Below are 7,630 nucleotides of genomic sequence, written 5' to 3' on the forward strand. Positions count from 1 at the left end.
TTACAAAGGGATTTCATTTTTTTAAACTTATTTGAACTCCTGACTTTTTGTGTGTTCAAAATGCACCATTCAAAGCCACATCATCATTTTTCAATCCTTTCTGACTTCATTTGTTATTTTTCATGCATTTACTAATTATTTTGAGCTATAAGACCTTAAAATTGAACAGCATTTCAAATGAACTCTGAAAAGGTTGAAAGTTGGCATGGTATCATCATTTCATCCACATAGCATGTGCAAGAAAGTTGAGAGGGTTACTGCAAAAACTGGATGCACTTCGTGTACAAAATGGACAATCTCTTTCAAAGTATCAGGATTTCATACGGAAACTCGTCTGTTACAAAGGGATTTCATTTTTTAAAACTTATTTTAACTCCTGACTTTTTGTGTGTTCAAAATGCACCATTCAAAGCAGAGACTGATTTTGAATGGTGCATATTCAACACACAAAAAGTCTGTAAAGATCGCCAACCCCAACATAAAAAAATGAGCATAGATACGCTTATAGAGAAAATTCAACCTAAATTTCTATGAATTTCAGAGAAACTCACTCTGAATTTAGGTCAAATTCCCTGTATAAGGGCATCTATTTTCATTTTGAGAGGAGCTCAACAAGGCAGAGAGGGACGGGCTTATAAACCGGTGTGAGCGCCCTTCGGTTGGCGAGGTGGGACTAAACTCTGGCCGCAACGAGGACCAACCCTGTAGTCCCGGTTTGTGGCACAAACCGCGACTAATGGTCATGGGCCAGGGGTGAGGCGCATTGGTCCCGGTTCGTGCCTTGGACCGGGACCAAAAGGTCCAGACGAACCAGGACCAGTGGCCCGCGTGGCCCGGCCGGCCCCCTGGGCTCACGAACCGGGACTAATGCACCCCATGGGTCCCGGTTCGTGCAGAACCGGGACTAATGGGCTGGCCAGGCTTGAGCGAAAGCCCTGTTTTCTACTAGTGAATGATCATTGCCTGGATATCGTCATGATTATTTGAAGTTCTATCAATTGCCAAACAGTAATTTGTTCACCCACCGTTTGCTATTTTTCTCGAGATAAGCCACTAGTGAAACCTACGGCCCCCGGGTCTCTTTCTCATTTATTTGCCTTTGCGATCTACTTTTCCTTTGCATTTATTTTCAGATCTATTAAACCAAAAATACGAAAATACTTTGCTGCACTTTATTTTATTTGCGATCTATTTATTCAATCTATTACAACTTTCTCCCATCCACGCACCAATTTCTGGCGCCGTTACCCGAAAGGGAGTGACAACCCCTTTAAAACATCGGGTTGCGAGTGGTTGTTATTTGTGTGCAGGGGCTGTTTACATTGTGTTGCTTGGTTCTCCTACTGGTTCGATAACCTTGGTCTCATCACTGAGGCAAATACCTACCGTCGTTGTGCTGCATCATCCCTTCCTCTCTGGGGAAATACCGACGTAGTCCTAGCCGACATCAAGATGTAGAGCCCTCAAAATGCTAAGGACAAATATTGGGAAAAGCTCAAGACACTTCATCTTTATTTTAGTGATCCAAGATCACATTGAGTCCATAGGAAAGCCAATACTATTAAAAGGGGATGAGGTGTTGCTTAATGGCTTGCTTGCTCAAATGCTTAGTGATATTGCTCCAAAACACTCAGCTACTTTCTCCATCCAAATATGTCAAAACCTTAGACTCCAACTCGGCTCCACTGATTCTTTCCACCCGGAGCCACCGAGTTCATATGACATAGCCACAGCCAGAAACCCTAACAGTTCGGTTCCACCAATGCGGGTCTCTGTCTCACCGAGATGGCCTTGCCGGCACTTTGTGACTTGTTGCATTTATTTCGGTCTCACCGAGTTATGCAATCGGTCTCATCGAGTTCGCTTGACAGATTCTCTGTTGCTTATTGCTTCACTTCGGTCTCACCGAGTTGATGCAATTCGCGCCACCGAGATGATGTTTTCCCTAAGACCTAGCACATCGATCCCACCGAGTTGTTCCAGTCGGTCCCACCAAGATTCCTCACATTCACATTTTTGAACAGATTGGTGCCACCGAGTTTAACCATTCGGTACCATCGAGATGAGTCAAATGTGTGTAACGGTTGGATTTTGTGTGGAGGCTATATATACCCCTCCACCCCCTTCTCCATTTGTGAGAGAGCCATCAGAACATGCCTACACTTCCACCATACATTTTTGAGAGAGAACCAGCTACTCATGTGTTGAGATCAAGAGAATCCATTACTACCATTTGAACCTTCATTTCTAGCCTTCCCCAAGTTTCTTTCCACTCAAATCACTCTTCCACCATAGCCAAATCTGAGAGAGAGAGTTGAGTGTTGGGGAGACTGTCATTTGAAGCACGAGAGCAAGGATTTCATCGTCAACACACCATCTATTACCTTTTGGAGAGTGGTGTCTGCTAGATTGGTTAGGTGTTGCTTGGGAGCCTCCGTCAAGATGTGGAGTTGAACCAAGAAGTTTGTAAGCGCAAGGAGATCGCCTACTTCGTGAAGATCTACCCGAGTGAGGCAAGTCCTTCATCGGTGATGGCCATGGTGGGATAGACAAGGTTGCTTCTTCGTGGACCCTTCGTGGGTGGAGCCCTCCGTGCACTACAAAAAAATACACTTCCATGATGATACGTGTTTGTCACAGTAGGTCACCTTTTCTGTCATGTATGTACATCCATGACGATTTTATGACAGAATCAAGATAGTCATACATGTGCTATCGTAGAAGTGTTCCATGACAATACCAAAATTATCATCACGGAAGTGTTCACTTCCATGACTATAAATGACGCATCATGGAAGTGCTTTCGTCAAGGGTAACCGACACGTGGCATCCACCGTAACGGGTCGCCATTAAGCTATCGGGTCCGGTTTTGGATCCGATAACCGTTAACAAACCGGGCCAATGGGGATTTTCCACGTGTAAAATTCTCATTGGCCAAAGGAAACACATGCCAGCTCGTCATTGGGTCAGATAGGCGCCTATGATATGTCGACACGTGTGATGGCCCACCACTGGCCCATTTAGCTTACAAAGGCCGGCCCATTTGACTTGGTTAAAGGTTAGCGGGCTGGCCCGTGAAAAGCCTGTTAACGGTCTGTTTGCATATAGCCCATTTTACGGCCTGGTAACTCACGCCCGTTAGGGCCTTCCCGAAATCGACCCAACAACGTCATGTGGGCCGTCAACTATAACACCAGCCCGTTTCACTTTCGGCCCATGTACGACCCACGATGTCTTTCGGCCCATATGAGGCCTTTCATATCTTTAGGCCCTTTAGTGGCCCACGGTGACTCTAGCCCATAATGAACAGTAAATTTCTTTGTAACCATTAATGGCCCATGATTCACATGGGACGTTTCCAGCCCGTGTTAGCTTTCGGCCTACTGACGGCCCATACGTTCTTGGGCTCCTTTTTGGCCCTCGATTACTTCCGGCCCGTTACTGGCATGTTCCCCTAATGGGCCAAATTCGGCCCATGGCTAGAATCGGCCCATTTGTGGTCTGTTAACCCGTTGCGCCGCTTCCAGCCCGTCCTATATTCTGGCCCATTAATGACCTGTTATGCCTGTGACAGAATTAAGGCTTTGCTGTCTTCCGGCCTGTTAACGGTCCGTTACCGTGGTGGCCTGATACCAACTATGCCCGTTTACGGCCCATGTGGACCCATTTATCTGATGGCCCGAGGCCCACCGATTCTACGGTCCATTGGAGGCCCATTTATCCAACGTCACGTAGGAGGCCCATGGATCCTACGGCCTGTAGCAGGGTCAAGGTTACCACGGTCCGTACATGGCCCATGGTTGCTGCGGCCACTAGCAAACCAGGGGAAAAGAAGATTAGGAAATAAATAAGCCCAAAACTAACGCTAGGCTATTAAGGCGATTGCACAGATTACATCCACTGGGCATCACAGTTCGCCACCAGTGCAAATATAGGGAACACCCTACACTTTACAAAAATGGCTTGTTGTTTTCTTCAGCCGGTGGCTGCACATTAAGAATAAATTTTGTATCGCAACAAAACAAATTACAACCATAAAACAAAATGAAGGTTGGCATAAAAGTTAACAGTCTGGCAGATAAATGCACCACCAGAAGTTCAGAAGCTCAGTTCATTTGACCTGACTATTACGTTTTCATGTTGTATTGTCCAATGGAGCACCATAACCTTCGCCTTCATTTCTCCTAGGCTCCTGAACAACATAGCAAATGTGTGATAGTCTAGTTTCAAAACCGTGCATATCTTGACGACATCGAACAATGGTTGTCCTTGTTTCACAAAGGGTCTTTGTTAGGGAATGGACTTGTGTCTGGAGCGCAGATATAACATTGTTTTGAGCTTGCATATCTTGATCAAGAGGCAGTTTGGACGACATTGCCTTAACAACCAACCTAGTATTACGCAGGAACGTGCTTTTGGCACTGTTAGTGGACAGGTACTGACCCACTGCAGCAAGAGGTGACATTGCGGTTATAGTTGCCTCGTCACCTTCAAAAGGTGGTGGTTCCACCATTTTTCCATTGCTTGCTAAAAAGTTGAGTTTTACATTAGTAGTACCAGAACAGAAGATATTAAGGAGGCAGCAAAACCAAACAAAATAGCTTTGGTCTATATACAGAACTTATTCTGGTGAACCCGTGTAAAATATTAGTTGTATTTTACTGCAAAGTACATAATAAAACCAGGTTCCAAACATATGACCATATACCATGGCTAATGTATTGTCTATTTGTTCACATTGTATTGACAACTAAGGATAAAGAGACAAAGTTTATAATACGGTAAGCATAGTATGACATCATTCATATCACAAAACAACTGAGAACAGACAAACAGGCAATTGTAACATTGTATGGGCAAGTCCAGCATGGAACTAGATTACAGATCAAGATCAAAGGAACATCATTCCTCTCTTTAAACCTTGTAAGGTGCAATGATACGCAAAGACAATCGTGTATAAAATTGAAAAGAGTAATAGACATTGGCTGCAAACCATGCAGTTCAATGCACGAGTCAGAGTAAGTAGTAGTTAAAAGGCATGAGGATTAAGGACTTACAACAGCGGCTTTGGCTGGTGTAGTCATGCCCTTGGTCTTGCTGGTGTGACAGTCCTTGAAGATTTCCACAGCATTTGGTTCAGGTACTTTTTGGTCCTTGCGGGCTTTCCTATGCATTTGGAACAAGTCAATATAGATCTAATAATATGGCACAGCAAAAAGAGTGAAACAACAGCTAATTACAAGAGCCTCGCATTGTGCAATATAGCTACGAGATCCTGTCGTCTGTTGGAATTTCACTTTCGTACGGTTGGCCTTGTTCTTTGAATAGTTCACCCACAAGAAGATAGATTTGTGAGGCACATGCGTAAATAGGAGTTCAACATGTGATCTGATCACATACATATAACGTACCTGATACTTTGGATCAGACCAGTGTTTAACGAGGCCTCTCCAGTCTTCATCCGATATATTTTCCACTGGAGATGTTTGGGCAAGTTCACTGTTAGCCTTGCCTTCAAAGCGAGTTTTCCTCAAGTTATACTGATACTGTCGTAGAGCAGACTTGAAAACATGGGTGCAAGCTTGTCTGGTTGCATCATCTTGGCTATCCAACTTGAACCTCATCTGTTGAAAATTATGGGAGTCTCATTATCAGCAACCTAGAAAGTATGGCGCAGCGCAAGCCGATATTACTAGTTTCCATACATAACCATACTTACAGATAAATGGTCGAGGAAGGTGTTGAACTGGGTTTCGTCTTTGTCATTCCTGTACTGAATCCTTGTTGGGAGGATACGTGCATGACACCTAACGGCAACCGCTGCCTCTGATACTAACTTGGTTGACTCTGTAGCATCACGTGGCCTTTTTAAACCTGCCTCAAAATGGATCTCCATTCTTCCTCCTCTAGATTTAGTTCACCTATCGAGAAATATCCCTGATGTTTGTTTCCTCTTGCGCCTAGGTGCTAGTGCAACAACGAACATAGGAAGTGTTAGTGAACATCAAACTGTGAGACTACATATAAAGAAGCATGCAACTGTAACTTGACTCCAGCAACTACCTTCTTGCTGTTGAAGCTCACAAGGTTCATCTGATCCTGCCAACTCGTCTTGTGTCAAGAGTGCTTCAGAAGTAGTGTCAGGTGGCAAGGGAGATTGGGAACGTTGAAAGTGCAACTATCCCTGGGTGGTTTTGGTAATTCCTAACAACATATAGCTCATTGAGCTAATGCTATTTCAAGATAAACATTTCAGGAAAGCTCAATGATTGGCATGGCATGGATGAGAAAAGTGGACCCCTCAAAATGCTAAGGACAAAGGATTGGCTCAAGCTCAAAGCTCAGGACTCTACATTTTTCATTTTAAGTGATCCAAGATCACATTGAGTCCATAGGAAAAGCCAATACTATCAAGAGGGGGTGAGGTGTTGCTTAATGAGTTTCCTGCTCAAAGTGCTTAGTGATATGCTCCAAAAACCCTCAACTACTTTCTCACATCCACATATGTCCCAAACCAAAAGTCAAACTCGGCCCCACCGAAACTTTCTATCCGGCGCCACCGAGTTCAGTTGACATAGCCACTGCCAGAAACCCTAGTCTTTTCGGTCTCACCGATAGGGATCTCGGTCTCACCGAGATGGGGTTGTAATCTCTTTGTTTCCCTTCGCAACGTTTCGGTCAAACCGAGATGAGCGATCGGTCCCACCAAGATTGCAATGCAAACTCTCTGTTTCCCTTTCGTAACGTATCGGTCCAACCAAGATGAGCAAATCGGTCCCATCGAGTTTGCCTGACCAACTCTCTGTTTGTCTATTACCAAAATCGGTCTCACCAAGTTTGTGTAATCGGTCTCACCGAGATTACGTTATGCCCTAACCCTAACGAAATCGGTCTCACCGAGTTGACGTGTCGGTCCCACCGAAATGCCTAACGGTCATGAACTAAATTGGTCTGACCGAGTTTCACGATTAGGTCCCACCGAGTTTGGTAAATTGTGTGTAACGGTTAGATTTTGTGTGGAGGCTATATATACCCCTCCACCGACTCTTCATTCGTGGAGAAAACCATCAGAACATGCCTACACTTCCAACATACATTTTCTGAGAGAGAACCACCTACACTTGTGTTGAGGTCAAGATATTCCATTCCAACCACATAAATCTTGATCTCTAGCCTTCCCCAAGTTGCTTTCCACTCAAATCATCTTTCCACCAAATCCAATCCTATGAGAGAGAGTTGAGTGTTGGGGAGACTATCATTTGAAGCACAAGAGCAAGGAGTTCATCATCAACACACCATTTGTTACCTCTTGGAGAGTGGTGTCTCCTAGATTGGCTAGGTGTCGCTTGCGAGCCTCCGTCAAGATTGTGGAGTTGAACCAAGGAGTTTGTAAGGGCAAGGAGATCGCTTACTTCATGAAGATCTACCCGAGTGAGGCAAGTCCTTCGTGGGCAACGGCCATGGTGGGATAGACAAGGTTGCTTCTTCGTGGACCCTTCGTGGGTGGAGCCCTCCGTGGACTCGCGCAACCGTTACCCTTCGTGGGTCGAGTCTCCATCAACGTGGATGTACGATAGCACCACCTATCGGAACCACGGATAAAAAATATCCGTGTCAACATTGCGTTTGC

The sequence above is a fragment of the Triticum aestivum genome, chromosome 3D (genome assembly GCF_018294505.1).
Source record: "Triticum aestivum cultivar Chinese Spring chromosome 3D, IWGSC CS RefSeq v2.1, whole genome shotgun sequence".
Lineage (NCBI taxonomy): Eukaryota > Viridiplantae > Streptophyta > Magnoliopsida > Poales > Poaceae > Triticum > Triticum aestivum.